This window comes from Chiloscyllium plagiosum, unplaced genomic scaffold, assembly GCF_037043375.1.
Source record: "Chiloscyllium plagiosum isolate Xiang-an unplaced genomic scaffold, Cpla_swu_hap1 HiC_scaffold_28, whole genome shotgun sequence".
Taxonomy (NCBI): domain Eukaryota; kingdom Metazoa; phylum Chordata; class Chondrichthyes; order Orectolobiformes; family Hemiscylliidae; genus Chiloscyllium; species Chiloscyllium plagiosum.
Window position 1 is genome coordinate 15,521,150 of NW_028270166.1, and position 17,187 is coordinate 15,538,336.

The window sequence follows — 17,187 nt, forward strand, 5'->3', positions numbered from 1 at the left end:
ATGATTTCAAAAGCGAATGATTTCAAAAGCAAATTGGATGCGCACTTGAAGGTATTAAATTTGCAGGGCTATAGGGATAGTGCAGGGACTGATTTCAATGTTATTATAAGCCAGCATGGATCTGATGGACCAAAATACTACCTTCTGTTTAGTAATGACTGTATGATTCTGTGGGAGGTGGAGAGAAAGCTAGGATGAGATTCAACAAGTGTATTATTTGTATTTCAGACACAATTTGAAAAGCAGGTGTCCTCCTGGCCAGCACAGTTTAACTGGTGTGTGTGTGTGTGTGTGTGTGTGTGCGCGCGCGCGCTGTGTACTAAGAGTCGCTGAAAGTGAAGTGCCATGAAATCTCTGCGCTATAGTAAACTGCTATATTAATGCAAGATGAGACCTTTCTGTTTCAACATGTCTTTTATACATTTAAATGATCTCATCCTTGGCTACAATGATAATACTAACTTATTGCAAGAATTTCAACAAAATATAATGATGAGTATGTGCAATGTTGTATTATGATTGTTGAAGCTATAACCTGTGAAGAAAAACCCCTTGAAATACAATTCTAGACTCCGTCTTGTTGAATTTGGAGGGATGATTCTGAACTGCACTATGGGTGAATTATGGGTGGTTACAGGATTGCTACTTATATTGGAAGAAATTTGAAACGCATACTCAAAAATGCAGGAAGTGTAATGGCTTAAGTGCAATTGGAATCATGAAAGGTGGCCATTCAACCCACCATATCTGTGCTAACACTCCGAATTATTCAATAGATCTCACTACCCTGCTCTTTTCTCAATTCATGAAAGTTTTTTTCAAGCATGTAGCCGATTTGTTTTAAAACTTAATTTTGAAACTACTTCAAGCACCATTTCAGGCAGTGCATTACAAAATAGAACATATTATGGCATCGAAGAGGAAGTGAGGACTGCAGATGCTGGAGATCAGAGCTGAAAATGTGTTGCTGGAAAAGCGCAGCCGGTCAGGCAGCATCCAAGGAGCAGGAGAATCGACGTTTCGGGCATAAGCCTGAAGAAGGGCTTATGCCCGAAACGTCGATTCTCCTGTTCCTTGGATGCTGCCTGACCTGCTGCGCTTTTCCAGCAACACATTTTCAGCTCATATTATGGCATCACCAAATTCCTCTTCGTTTCCCCTCTGGTTCTTTTGGCAAGTCTCTGTCCTGTGGTTACTGATCTCCTGCCAGAGGAAATGGTTTTAACATAGTTACTCTACCAAAAAAAATCATAATTTTGAGCATGTTTGTTAAACCTCCCCAGGACCTCTTCCACTCCAACACAGTAATCATGATACCTCTGGTCTCTCCCAGGTTTCCCAGTCATGCATTCAAGCCGATACAGAAAAAGTCCAGTTACGGTTCTGTACAAAACACTCCAAGCTCTGCTTTCATGGTTGATCTGAAACTCCTTGATTGGATTACTGTGTTATAATTCCCTGACAAGCATCCATTATCCGCTATTTATTTACAGCTATTTGTAGCTGCCATAAACTTATGCAGAATAGTTTTAACCAGTTCACTGCTGAACTTTTTTTTAATATATACCCAGTTGAGGTTGTGTGACTTCTTTTCAGACCTTATTATGAGGGGAAAAAGAGTTGATGGTTTGCTTTTGAGTTGCAAACGTTCAGTCATTTTATATGCAGGTAAATGAGGGAAAAGATGCCCCCCTGTTTGCATAATGCTAATGCCAACTGCTACTCAAAGAGAAACTCAACAAGAATGGGAAATCTATTGTTTGGAATCTTTCTAGCTTCTGTCCAGAGTTTACTTTGGGGTTATGTTTTGGGAGCTGGTGTGGCTGGCTGATGCCCTCCATTCTTCAAGAGGCGGCTGTTCTGAGTTTTAACTGCAGAGCCCTTTTGTCTTAGTCTTTCTTTTGAAGGTTGATTTCCAATTGGTGGTGGCACTAATATGAAGCATTAGACAGTGAGCCATGACATTGCAGGCTTATGCTGAAATACAATGCCAGCTGCATATTTCTGTACCCAGATTGACTTTCATTGCTTGACAGGGCTCTTCCTTTCTGATGGTGGAACGAGCATACTCCAAATGGGTTTTAAGTGACTCTTGCTACCCATAGGTAAACAGAATATTCTTTAAGATTATCAGTTACTGATTTGCAATTTTCAGCGAGGAACAGAGGTAAATGTCAGCCAAAACAAAACCATTCCTGGAATGCTGTGTAATTTAAAAAAAACAAAACTTTGACTTATTCAGTCATCATAACCCAAATGACCCCGATGATAAGAAAGAGCAAGCCCTTTATTCAGAAGCCAACGTTTCTTGTTTCGTTTTTAGTGAAAAGTGATTGGTATTGCAGAAAAAACACTGTTTTAAACATTCCCATAAATTAGAAATACAATTTGCTATATTCCAATCTAGTACAGCACTGGGAGAATTGCTGGAGGATGGTTGGAACGTGGATCGACAGCTTTGTGTGGCACATAGAGTGACAGTGCAGCAACTTGAGAAGCTGCAGACTCTTGTGACATTTGCTGTACGCTCCTCGTGTGGGGATTTTAATCAAATAAGTCAAAGTCCTTAGCAAGGCCAAGTAGTCCTGAGTGGTCCTGTGGTGGTGAGGTGACCCTGGTCTCTTACCTGACACTGACCTTTGATGGTCACATAATGCCAGTCGGTTGGTAAATGAAATACGATTACCTGTCTGACTGACATTAAATATTTGTCCAGTTTTAGCCACTTCTGAAATGACAGTTAACAAATCACAGTTCCCAATCTTCATTCTGCTTCCTTTTAATCCATGCAGGTGAATGGAAAGGCTACCGAAAGATCTAATTTGACTTGTAAACAGTAGGTTCAGTAAACCTTTCCCTTTGTGCTTTGTACCTGTAGTGGTCAGGGACCTAATGCTAGAATTACCTCCTAAACATTTGCCTCTGCTCACACTCATCCGTCATTGAACAGGCAACTCTATTGAAGCATACGTTCTCGCAGTCTTGACATAGTGGATATAGTGAGGATGTTCCCTATTTTGGGAGAATCTAGAATTTAAGACAGAGTTTAGAATGCTTTTTCTTTCTGAATCTTACAAACTCTCCTTATCCAAAAGTAGTAGAAGCAAAGTCCTTGAATATTTTTAAGGCAGGGATAAAGAAGTCCTTGGTAAACAGAGTTCATTGAGGAGAATGCAAACGTGGAGTAATAAAATTTGTGGCGAAACTGATGGGATGAATGACAGAGCAGATTCAAGAGACCGAGTGAGTGGCCCACTCCAATTTGTATGTTCATATATTTAAAATGTTCTCAAATCTATAAACCTCTGACCAAGCATTTGATCACCTATCATAACAGATTCTTCTTTGCCTTAGTGTCAATTTTCACATGAATTATAGCTTTAGGAACTGCCTTGAGATATTTCGCTGTTAATCATATTATATGAATGTAAATTTCTGTTTAAGTTTAAAAAAAATACTTGCAATCTCTTACAGTTTTTCTTGTGGCATGCTCGAAGATATACAGTTAGCCAAGTATAGGGGTGTTGTGCATCTTATGTCGAGTTGTATTTTCAGATGGCCTAATAAAAGTTGACCATGGTAAAATTCTGCCAAACTAAACTTGGAGAATTTGTAGGACAGAAATGGATAACTCTGTCCAACTGGTGTATGTTGTCCGTGCTCCACTTGCCACCACCTCCCATCTTGCAGATCTCATCCTACCATATTAGCCTCCTGTTCTTTTCTCCCTCAACTAACTATCCCTGAAATGTGTATCTCTGCCAGGTATCATGTTACACAAGCCACTGTTAGAAATGTACGTCCCCTTTAAGGGTAAAGCCGAACACTCCAGTGTGGATTAAGAGTGGGCAGTATCCATTAGACTTCAACGTTTAAGAGCTGGGATCTTCCTCACTAGGGTGTTGGCTTCTGGTCAGAAAAAGGATCCAGAAGGGAAAAGTGGCAACTGATGTCTGTGTTTAATTATAAATTTGAAGTAAAATGCTTGTAGATCTCTGAAAACCTTTATATTTCCTTCTTGCGGCCTAATTCAAGTTATGGTGTTAGTCTGTCAGACAACAAGAAATACAAGACAATTTGTGACATTGCTCGAAGATCTTCCACTGAAGTCACAAGATTCTCTTAAAATGTGACATTTTGGTACAGTGGATACATGGTATGTCAACTAAGTGAAGACTGCATGATAGATTCTGCCCCACTGTGCTCGATCTTGTTGTTCAGGTGATCAAAATAGCTGTTTTCAGCCCATTCACAGTTTCCACTTTTCCCTTCTGGATCCTTTTTCTGACCAGAAGCCAAACCCTAGTGAGGAAGATCCCAGCTCTTAAACGTTGAAGTCTAATGGATACTGCCCACTCTTAATCCACACTGGAGTGTTCGGCTTTACCCTTTTCTGCATTTCATAGAGTCATCGAGCTGTGCAGCACAGAAACAGACCCTTCAGTCCAACTCATCAATGCCGAAATAGATATCCTAAATTAATCCAGTCCCATTAGCCAGCATTTGGCCCATATCCCTCTTAAACCCTTCCTATTCATAAACCCATCCAGATACTTGTTTAAATGCGGCAATTGTACCAGCCTCCACCACTTCCTCTGGCAGCTCAGTCCATACACGCACCACCCTCTGCATGAAAAAGTTACCTCTCCGGTTCTCTTTAAAATTTTTCCCCTCTCCCCTTAAAACCTATGGCCTCTAGTTTTGGATTACCCATTCTGCCCGCCCACCCCCCAACCCCCACCCAAAGACCCTGGCTATTCAGATGGCCCTCATGAATTCATGAACCTCTAAACTCACCCTTCTGCCTCCAATGCACCAAGGAAGATAGCCCCAGTCTATTCAGCCTCTCCACATGGCTCAAACCCCCCAACCCTGGAGACATTCTTGCAAATCTCTTCTGCACCCTCAAGTTTAACAACATCTTTTCTATAGAAGGGCAACCAGAAATGTACATAGTATTGTAAAAGTGGTCGCACCGATATCCTGTAAAGATACAACATGACATTCCAACTCTTATACTCCATTTTCTGACCAGTGAAGGCAAGTGTGCCAAATACCACCTTCACCACCCTGTCTATCTGTGACTCCACTTTCAAAGGACTACGTACCTGCACCCATAGGTCTCTTTGTTCAGCCACACTCCCCAGGACCTTACCGTTGCTGCCCTGGTTTGCCTTTGCCTTTGCCTTTCCAAAATGCAGCACCTCATATTTGTCTAAATTAAACTCCATCTGCCACTCATTAACCTGTCTGATCAAGGTCCTGTTGTACTCTGAGGTAACCTTTTTCACTGTCTACTACACCACCTATTTTGGTGTCATCTGCGAACTTACTAACCGTCCCTCATATTTTAGCATCAAAATCATTTATATAAATGATGGAAAAACAGTGGACCCAGCACTGATACTCGTGATGCACCACTAGTCACAGGCCTCTAGTCCAAAAAGCAATCCTCTACCACCACCCTCTCTTCCATCTTCAAGCCAATTTTGTTTCCAGTTGGTTAGCTCCCCCTGGATCCCATATGATCTAACCTTACTAACCAGTCTACCATGTCCATATAGACAGTGATGAAGGCAGAGCAGAAGTCCATTTTTTTTTGTCACCTCTTCAAAAAACTCAATCAAGTTAGCAAGACAAAGTTTCCATGCACAAAGCCATGTTCACTATCCATAATCAGATCTTGCCTTTACCAAATGCATGTAATCCTGTGCCTCAGAATCCCCTCTAACAACTTACCCAGCACTGATGTTAAGACTCAGTGATCTATAGGGTCATAGAAATGTACAGCACAGAAACAGAGCCTTCGGTCTAATTCATCCATACTGACCAGATATCCTAAATTAATCTTGTCCCATTTGCCAGCACTTGGCCCATATCCCTCTAAACCTTTTCAATTCATGCACCCATCTAGATGCTTTTTAAATGTTGTAATTGTTGCAGTCTCTCCAATTCCTCTGGCATCTCATTCCATAGACACACCAAAGTCAGTATAGTTCCTTGGCTTTTCCTTACAGCCTTTCATTAAATAATGGCACCATATTAGCCACTGTCCAGTTTTCCAGCACCCCACCTGTGGCTGTTGATGACACAACTATCTCAGCAAGGGGCTCAGCAATCCCTTCCCTAGCTTCCCACAAATTTCTGGGAAACACATGATCGTGCCCTAGGGATTTATCTACCTTTGTGTTTTAAGACCTCCAGCACCTCCTCTTTTCAACGCATCGCTATTTATTCCTCAGAGTTCCCTAGCTTTCATGTCCTTCTCCACAGTAAATACTGTTGCAAAATATTGGTTTAGTATCTCACCCATCTCCTATGGTTCTACACATAGATGACCTCATTGATCTTTAAATGGCCCTATTCTGACCCTAGTTTTTCCCTTAACATATTTGTAGAGTCTCCCTATTCTCTTAACTCTACTTGCCAAAGCTATCTGAGGTCCCATTTTCACCCTCCTAATTTCCCCCTTAAGGATACTCCTATTATCCTTTTGATCTTCTAGGGATTCACTCAATCCCAGATGTCTAAACCTGATATATGCCTCCTCTTTTTTCTTGACCAGAGCCTCAATTTATCTCGTCATCCAGCATTCCCTCCACCTACTAGCCTTGCCCTTCACAGTAACAGGGACATACTGTCTCAATGCTTTTTGTTTAACATCCAACATGCTGAGCAAGCGAGAGAGAGAGGAGACAGTGTGTGTGTCTGTGTCTGTGTCTGTGTATGTCTTACCTGAGTGTGTTTGTTTTTTTCTGCAGGGGTTCTGTCTCAATAGTAACGCATTGAGCAGCTGCTGGCTGGTACCCCTAGCCAAGGGCACAGTTGAGTTCAGCTTTCACAGCAAATAGCCTGTCATATGTTTGTTGGCTAGGCCACACTGTTAAACACAACAATACAAGCCTGTATTCTGGATTAGTGATGCTGGAAGAGCACAGCAGTTCAGGCAGCATCCAAGGAACTTTTGCCCGAAATGTCGATTAAATGTCGATTTCGAAGCTCCTTGGATGCTGCCTGAACTGTGCTCTTCCAGCACCACTAATCCAGAATCTGGTTTCCAGCATCTGCAGTCATTGTTTTTTACCTCGTTGAACACAAGCCTATACCCTCACCCCCAACTCTGTACTCTGAGCAGTGAATGGTGCACACTGAGACCGTTGCTCCTGTTTGCACTCCTCCTGGCCAGGCTGCCTGCGGACAGCCTCGTGCGTCCTTTATCGTTGGTCACAGGTTCTTAGTCCTGATTGATAGGTAGCTGGAAAAGCATGGCTTTAGGGGAAGGCAAGATGAAAGCCGACAGGGAGACCCACGCCGTGGCGGGCACTTGGGTAAATTCTCAAAGGGCAGCCAGTGCCGACTGTACCCCAACCAGACTCTGTTGAGGAGAAGGCAAACTGCACAGAAGGCAAACTGGATGTAACATATCAGCGCTGGTGTAAGTCACTTCCCAAACTTGGCTCAATCTGATCAGTGTGTATTTGCATTAAGCCTGTTGTGTGCATGTGAGTTAGAAGGGGAACTGAGAATGCAGTGTGCAAGGGGACATTAAAGTTTCATGTTCAGTTGAAATGGAAATAAGCAGTGCCATGCATTCTGTGTTGACAGGTTATTTATGAGCTAATCCAATGATAAGGAGAAAGGCGTGTGTGCGTGTGAGAGAGAGACTGCACCATCTTGTCCAATGGACCCTAATTAAGTTTATTTTCAAAGTATAATAAACTTGCCTTGAGAAAAATAGGATTAAAATTGCACTGATTTGGCAGTGTAATAAAAAGCCAAGTATGAGAGTCAGAGCTAAAGATGCTGAGCATTTGCCCCAGCAGATGTTTTCTGCTTTAATCTCAAGCAGCAGGAAGTGACATATGCCCTGTGTTAACAGCTTTGCTCTTTAGGAAGCATTGCCAGTGAATGCTCAGCAGTCCAGACTACTGAGGGAATGCCAGTGAATGCAATTAAGGAGGGCTAATTAGCTCCCACCTCAGTTTTGGGGGGTGAGGAAGCTGCATTTTTACAGAGCGGCAGATTTTTCTGTAGAACTATGTTGTTTGATCATGGGCTAAACACCCCAGTCTCAAACCCCAGCTTACTGCAAACATTTCAAAGGTACCTGTTCCCTAAAAAGTTGTGGTCTGTATTTCAGTGGTGTGCACCTGTTTTCCGAATGATTTCATTGTGAAATGAGTTTATCTCTGAGGGTGGTGATATACATAGCATATTCTTTGGATCAAATTTCCATCTCCTCTATTGTCCTTTTCTTCTGATTCTCCTCATGTTTTTCCTCTTTCCAAAACATTTGTCTTCCCTGAAAGTGTAACAGGCCAAACATTTTTTTTTGTGAAAGGGGGCATTGCATGATCATGTCCACCTTCTAACAGTCGCCAGCTAGCAATCAGAAATGGCAAACCCACACTGTCTACTCATTTATCTGAGGCTGCTACATGTCTCGTAAATCCACACGCAATTGAATTTGGGAATCTTTGAATCTATATTGCTCAATTAAGTGCTGCACTTTTCAACTTAGCACTTTGAAGCAACGGATAGATAGTTCTTTGACATTTTTTCTTCTTAGCATTTTCTAGGACTCCTCCCATTTCCCTCCTCTGTCTTCTCCACTGGCCGTGTTACGTCCTCTGTTTTGGCCAAAATAGTAGACAGGGACCCTTTTTTTTATTTCTGCCAGGCTGCTTGTGAACCAGTTGTTGAGATGCGCACTGTTGACAACATCTTGGCATGACTCACCCTATAGTTTATCCTTTTCCCCCTTGTGGGAAACGATCTGACCTTGGTGTCTCTGTATTCATAAATCCACTCAATGGCTCGGAGTATTGGAGAGCTCTGAGCTCCTCCAGTCAGATCTCAGCTGAAAATGAATGGCTTTGTTTGGGAGTGCTTCCATCCTTTTAAAAACAATTGCCAGGATTTTTTAAAAAGATACATTTGGCAGTATGTGGGAGGATGCAAAGCTTATTAAAAGTTTTAAAAAATGAGTGGTAACTTCTGCATGGTTTGAATCACTTTTATAGCAAAAATACAATCAATGCTTCTGTTATCATCCCTTTTATCACTCAAAGTATTAAAAACATTAGAATTTCTAGAGAAGAAGAAATCTGGGTACATTACAGTGCCAGGGATCCGGGTTCGATTCCAGCCTCTGATGACTGTGCGAGCTCCACACAGACAGACATTCTCCTGTGTCTGTGCGGGTTTCCTCTGGCTGCTCCGGTTTCCTCCCACAATCCAAAGATGTGCAGGTTAGGTGGATTGGCCATGCTGAATTGCCCATAGTGTTCAGGGATGTGTAGATTATGTGCATTAGTTAGCAGTAAATGTAGAGTAATAGGGTAGGGGAATGTGTCTGGGTGGGATGCTCTTCAGAGGATCGGTGTGGACTTGTTGGGCCTAATGGCCTGTTCCCACACTGTAGGGATTCTATGATTAAATTTGTCTTCTCATTCTTGGTAGTCAAATAATGAAACAAGTGTGACATTAATGATGGTTTGCCAGAATTAATCTCATCATGATTTTATTATTGAAAAACCTGATGGTGGCAAAGATTCAGTTGTAGGAGATAAGGCAGGGCGGTATCCTGTGGGAAGTGGAGTCTTTCCCAGACAGGACATTTCCTGATAATTTGGGGATAGAATGTCCTCCTCCTCCTGCTCCTCTTGGATGCCTGAGCGAAATGAGTTCAGACAATGTGGAGGGAAGGATCACTAGTCCGGTAGCAAACAAAGAAACTCGGACTGTTTTACCATTATGTAATCAGCGCCTTCGGGCTTTCCCTCCCTTTGTCGCCTCCCACTTGAGCAGGAAAACATGAAAGAGTGTCCCACCGTCTCCCAAGAGGCACATGAGTCATTGTGCAAACTCCTGGAGACCACACTCCTCCTTCATGATTGAAAAGAGTGGGATGGAAGACTGAGTAAATCAGGAAGTACAGGTTAAATCATGCCCACGCTTGAGTTTTGAAAGCCAGTGGTTCACAAAAAAAAATAGGAGAGCAAGGCATCATCCAATTTTCAGGCTTTAGGAGAAGATCAAATTAGAAAGAACGTGGAAGCAGCAAGCCACCTTTGATCAACCGCCAGTAGTTTCCAAAGTGTTTTATAACAAAGAGACAAACTTTCGCTGTTATAATGTAAAAAACATGGCAGCCAATTGAAGTTTAAAAAATCAGTCAATTTGGTGATGCAGGGATGAAAGGAATGCATAGGTAGAATACTTGGAAATGTGATAGAAAAGTTCCAAGGATCAACAATTAGAAAGGTAGTAAGATGTTGAGTGCATGGTACTAGGATTAATATAAAAGCCTGGTACGATCTCGGTCTGCCTTCCTGCACCTAACCCAATTACGTTACATGTTTGCCAACTTTCATGAGCTAGCTGCAAGTGGGGCAAGATTATTAGGCATCTGGTTTTGTTTACATCTATTCCTTTAAAGAAAACTTCAGTGAAGTCTAGAATTATTTGGTTAAGTGAGTTCAGCCACAAAGCCTGCTGACAGTAAGTAGTAGATGATTATATAGGTCAGAGCTAGCTTTGTTTGTTTACGTGTAATAAGTTATACAAGTTCCAGATTTAGCCTCAGCAATTTTTTCAAAATTGGGATTGTGGAAATTCTGAATCTCCTGATCCCTTTTTAAAAGGGGATAGTTTAAACATGTATCTGTCCCCACTGTACTGGTCTGACGCAGAACCTGCCTATTTGTAATCTTTCTATGACCACCGATGCACCCCATTATCAAACCTGTCTACTGTTATCTTTTTATTTCAATTTGTTCATGGGGTGTGGGTATCTCTGCTGGGCCAGAATTTAATTCTCACCACTAATTGCCCTTGAGAAGATGGTGATGAGCTACCACCTCGAACTGTGGCTGTATATTTGGTGGAGATGGCCCCACAATACCATATGGGAGGGAGTTCCAGGATTTTGACCCAGTGACCCACCATTGTTCCTGCAGTATCTTTCGGTCTGGATATTGAGTGGTTTGGAGGGGAACCTGTTATGGTTTCTTTGAATCTGCTGCCCTTGTTCCTCTAGACGGTAGAGGTTGCTTGTTTTGGAAGGTGCTATTAAGCGTCGGCACTGGAAGAGTGGATGTGGTGCAAGTCAAGTGGGCTGCTTTATCCTGGATGGTGTTAGGCAAGTGAGAGGTATTCCATCATACTCCTGACTGGTAGCTTGTGGATGGTGGACTGGCTCTGGGGAGTCATGAGATGAGTTACTCACTGTGGATTTCCTAACCTCTGACCTGCTCTTGTTTTCAACCATATTTATATGACTTTGTAACATCATCGGTATCCAAATCTGCCTCTGCTCATCTGCTGCGAATGCTTCCTCTAATTCTTTGTTACCTCCAATTTTGACTATTCTAATGTGCTGCCTGACCTCCCATTTTCTAACCGCAGTATAATTTGAAATAAACAAGGAAAATAGTGGCGAATCTCAGCAGGAAATTTGTGCAGAGAGAGGAACAGAGTTAATGTTTCAAACAAATTCTCAAGAAGTGTCAAATTGGATTTTGCAGATGAGTCATATTAGACTCAAAACATTAACTCTGTTTCTCTCTCCAGAGATACTCCCAGTCCTACTGATTCTCTTCAGCATCTTCTCTGTTTGTTTCAGATCTTCAGCATCCACAAGATTTTATTTTATTCCACTTTAACTTGAGGTCATCAAAACTCTGCTTCCTATATTCTAATTCATACCAAATCCTCTTCTCCCATCATTGCTGCTCTTGCTGATATACTTTGGCTCTCCATCTGGCAGTTCCTCAAATTTGGAAAGTCCTGTCCTTGTTTTCACATCACCTCTCTCTGTCTCTATAACAGTCCCGAACCGTAGAGCAAACTGCCTTCTCTGCTCTGAGATCTCTGTGATCTTCCAATTCTAGCCTCTTAAACATTCCCAATTTTACTGCTCCGCCATCAGCAGAGTGAACGTCCTCTCTACATTTAAATTAAATGTTGACCTTGTTTTTGTGCACATCCTGTGTAGTTGTAACCTTGTATGCCTTGCTCTGTCTAAGCATCCTATGATGTGTATGTCCTTAATTGTTATGGTCTATCTGTATTGCTCACCAAAATAAAACTTTTCACTGTACTTAGGTACATGTGACAATAACAAATCAAATCAAAAGCTGTACCTTCAGCTGCCTAGGGCTTAAAATTGAATTGCTGTTTTAAACCTCTCCACCGCACCCTCCATTTCAATGATGCTCCTTGAACAACACTTTAGTCTGCCTCAAAATCTCCTCACGTAATATATAATCAAAATTCATTTGACAATGCTCCTGTGAACTTTCCTTGGAATGCATTCACTTTGTTTATATAGCACCTTTAACACAAAATGTTTTTGGCAGCCACCTCCACAAAATTGTAACGTTAACATTTTGAGCTGGACTTTATTAAGGCATATGACATGACAGACTGGTCATAGTGACTCAGTGGTTAGCACTGTTGCCTCACAGTGCCAGGGACCCAGGGTCGATTCCAACCTCAGGTGACACTGTCTCTGTCTATGCGGGTTTCTTCCCGGTGCTCTGGTTTCCTCCCATAATGCAGAGATGTGCAGGTTAGGTGAATTGGCCATGCCAACTTGCTCATAGTGTTCAGGGATGTGTAGGTTAGGTGCATTAGTCAGGGGTAAATATAGGATTATAGGGTAGGGGAATGGGTCTAGGTGGATTACTCTTTGGAGGGTCGGTGTGGACGTTGGGCCAAAGGGCCTGTTTCCACACTCTAGGGTTTCTAAGATTTCTAAGTAAAATAAAAACCAACAGGATACAAGGAATATAGTGAGTTGTACTAAAATTGGCTTAGTGAAGAACAACAAAGGGTAATGGTCAATGGATGTTGTAGCAAATGGAAAGTGATTTTTAATGGTGCTCTGCAGGGCTCAATATTGGGTTCCTTACTGCTCACGATTATATATAATGTGGGAGGTGAGATTGAGAGATTTGCAGACGACACAAAAATTGACCCTGGTAGTTTACAATGAGGAGAATGGCTATCAACTGTGGGATGATGTCAGTGGTTTGGTTGAGTGAGTAGAAAAGTGGCAAATGGAATCCGATCCAGGAAAGTGTAAGATTAAGTATTTGGAGAGGGTGCAAACTGAGTAAGGAAATGTACAATAAATTGTCGGTACTGAGAGTGGTAGAGGAAGTGAAAGACTTTGGAGTTCATGTTGTCAGATTCCTGAAGATGGCAAGGCAGGTAGATAAGGTATTGTTATAGCGGATATTTTCAATTATTGGATGAAGTATTGAATACAAAAGCAGAGATGTAATGCTGGAACTATTTAAGGCACTGGTTAGGCCACAGCTGGAAGTTTGTGTACAGTTGCTCTCACCATATGACAAAGGACAAAATTGCTGTTGAGCGAGAGTACACAGGAGATTTATAAGATTGACAGGGTTTGAAGGTTGCAAGGCTGTGATTGTTTTCTGTAGAAGTGAGGAGGCTGACAGGCGACTTAATTGAGATGTACAAAAAGATGCAGACTTTGGATAAAATGGACAAGGAAGACCTATTTCCCTAGCAGAGAGGTCCATTACCAGGGTTCCCAAATTTAACTGATTGATGGAGAGTTCGAGGGAGAATGAGGAAAACCTTTTGCGCCCAGATGGTGGTGGGTGTCTGGAATTGACCGTCCAATCTGGAAACCCTAACACATTTGAAAGGGGACAGTTAAAAATCATACAACACTAGGTTATAGCTGAAAATGTGTTGCTGGAAAAACGCAGCAGGTCAGGCAGCATCCAAGGAGCAGGAGAATCGACGTTTCGGGCATGAGCCCTTCTTCAGGAATGATGAAAGTGTGTCCAGCAGGCTAAGATAAAAGGGAGGAGGGGCGTTGGAAATACGCACTCCTTGGTGGAGTGGGAGGGGGAGTTGAAGTGTTGAGCCACGGGTTGTTGGGTTGGTTGGTCCGGGTGTCCCAACTCCCCCTCCCACTCCACCAAGGACATGCAGGTCCTTGGACTCCTCCATCGCCAGACCATAGCAACACGACGGCTGGAGGAAGAGTGCCTCATCTTCCGCCTAGGAACCCTCCAACCACAAGGGATGAACTCTGATTTCTCCAGTTTCCTCATTTCCCCTCCCCCCACCTTGTCTCAGTCAAATCCCTCAAACTCAGCACCGCCTTCCTAACCTGCAATCTTCTTCCTGACCTCTCTGCCCCCACCCCCACTCCGGCCTATCACCATCACCTTGACCTTCTTCCACCGATCGTATTTCCAACGTCCCTTCTCCCTACCTTTTATCTTAGCCTGCTGGACACTTTCCTCATTCTTGAAGAAGGGCTCATGCCCGAAACGTTGATTCTCCTGCTCCTTGGATGCTGCCTGACCTGCTGTGCTTTTCCAGCAGCACATTTTCAGCTCTGATCTCCAGCATCTGCAGTCCTCACTTTCTCCTGTAACACTAGGTTATAGTCCAACAGGTTTATTTGAAAGTACAAGCTGCACCTTTGTCCGGTAGCTTCCAAGTAAACCTGTTGGACTATAACCTGGTGGTGTGTGATTTTTAACTTTGTCCACCTCAGCACCTCCACATTTGAAGGGAACCTGGACCTGCACCTGAAGTGTTGGATCCAGCAAGGATAGGCCCAAGGTGCTGGAAAATGGGATTAGAACAAGCACTAGCTTATTGACACAGTGGGCTGGATGGCCTCTCTTGTGTTGTGTGCCATAACGTTTGTGGTTCTGTATCTAGTAACGAAACTTATCATGTGTTTACCCAAATACCAATAATGACTAGTTTTTTTAAAATAATATGTTTGACACTTTTAACATTGCTCTGACATAGTAAGCAGCTATGCAATTGTGCGTTCTTTCCTCAGTGTAAGCTCACAAGTAGTAACAAGCCGTCCGGTTTCAAATCTGTGGTCATCCTCCTACACCTTGTGAGGTATGCTTGAAAGATCTAAAGCAAACACTAAAATATGGCCACAGTTAAATGGGTTGATGATCCAGGCTAATGTGATAATCACGATGGTGCGTGGGCAGATATGGGTTATGGTCTGTTCCGCTTTAGTCAGTATTCAGTCTTACCTGAATCATATGGGAAGGTGCTGAATGGACACTGGGGCATCTCCAAGCAAAAAGAAAGGAGTATCTGAAGTCACTGTAATGCTGGCTCATTGTTGGCAATATGTGGCCACTCCTCCCTGCCTTCCCAACACCATCCTCACAGTTGGTCTGAATATACATGATTTGGAGGTGCTGGTGTGGGTCTGGGGTGTTCAAAGTTTTAAAAAATCACACAACATCAGGAGCACCTGATGAAGGAGCAGCGCTCCAAAAGCTAGTGCTTGCAAATAAACCTGTTGGACCATAACCTGGTGTTGTGTGATTTTTAACTCTGAATATACAAGAATTTTAGCCTGCAAGCTATAAATTCCTGATGGTCATGATCCTTTAAAAATGCGCATGGCCAATTGCTGTTTGGCAGCCCAAGGGTATTGGTTAGAGAAAGGTCTTATGAGTTGAACTGTTCAGATAAATGATCTGAGACATTGTTGACTTCGCAGCTGTTTAGTGATGCAGAAATTGATAATAAGCTGTGACATTTACCTGGCTCAAAGCCATGGGATTCAGGTCTTTTGGAATGCTGGAGAAGGAACCAACTGGATAGTGAGACCTGAGCTGAAAAATGTGTTGCTGGAAAAGCGCAGCAGGTCAGGCAGCATCCAAGGAGCAGGAGAATCGACATTTCGGGCATAAGCCCTTCTGCCACACAAAGGTTACTGCTTCCTTTTGTGCAGTTCTGGGTAGATTTGGATGGGTCTCTAGGGGAAACGAAACCCCTGCAGAAATCCATCTGTCAGCATCAGAAAAAATTAAAAAGTGAGTTGATGTTTTTGGGCAAGAACCCTGGAGATCCAGTCCAGTCTGGTGTGGAAGTTGACATTCTTCCCCCACACTAGAACAAAATCTTCATTGCCCAGCTTTTTAAAAATGTCCCAAGGTGCTTTGCAAGATCTTTATGAAAGATAATATGACATCAAGCTACATGAGATTCAGGTCAAAGAGGTAAGATCTAAGAAGTGTCATTAAAGTGGAAAAATGCCAATTACCCTGCTTTATAATTCCTCTCAAATTTGTCCTGATTGTCAGAAATTTGTCACACTTCTTCTCAAGTGCAGTTGGGAGGACAATAAATATTGGTTTTGTCGGTAATGCCCAGATCCCATAAATAAATTTTAAAGTCTGGTTCAAAGTATAAGGACCAAAATTTGAGATTTCATGAGACTAGTTGAGTATTGGACGCAGAATCTGTCACACACCTGAGATTCCTCAAAAGCAGCAGAACCTTGCAACCTCTGACCCATAGTGAGGCAACTACCATACAATCTTCCTCTGCAATGTCCTCTACCTAATCAGGTACCTTTTTGCTATCAAGTTGTGAATCACAACGCCCTCAGATTCCACGCTAAAAAGTCTGTCGGTCCATTCATTTGCTATGCCATCAATCTGCCCCCTTGCTGCAAGCTCTAATACACTGACGCTGACCTATTTTTCCTAATCAACCCCTCTGGAGCAGATAGGACTTTTACCCAGGCCTCCCAGTACAAGGGTGGGCACTACCACTGCACCACAAGAGGCCCTAAACGCTGAGGCTGAATCTTGCTTTACAAAACTTCAGCATTGGCTTCCTTTTGCCTTGCGTTTGCTTTTTGTGACGTTCCCATCTCCTTCATCCCTGTGGTTTCAGCCGTGCATATTTTAATACCATTCTTGTCTTCAAATCACTGTCTCCTCCCAAACTTTCTCTGAAAGCCCTTTTAGTTTTATATTCACTTTTTGCACCCTTTTCTTGTCTTGCTCTAACTACTTTACCACATTTAATACCCAAAGTTTCAACTCCTTCCCTAAACTTGGCAGTGTTGCTCCATTTTGAAAACCTTCTGGAACTGCACTTTTTTGATCAAGCAGCACCTTGCCAGTCTAATCAATGGTGTGATAACCATTCCCCTAACTATCTTCAATGTGAAGAATCTTGACACTTGTTTTTTGAGCTGTGTAATATAATTTATAGTGTCTGTTATGTGTTGCAATGTACTTTAGACAGACCATGACCATTTTATTGCTTGTTTCCTGAGTTGTGCTATCTTGATCCCACTCATCACTGTTGCTGTCTCACCATGAGGAACAATATTTTTAAAAAGACAACACATAT

At 42.5% G+C, this 17,187-nt stretch overlaps 1 protein-coding gene across 9 annotated transcripts in view; it reads left to right on the forward strand.

Moving 5' to 3' along the window:
• LOC122565381 (transducin-like enhancer protein 4) overlaps nt 1-17,187 on the forward strand; it is a 215,465-nt gene that overhangs the window by 5,757 nt on the left and 192,521 nt on the right. The window lies entirely within an intron of this gene.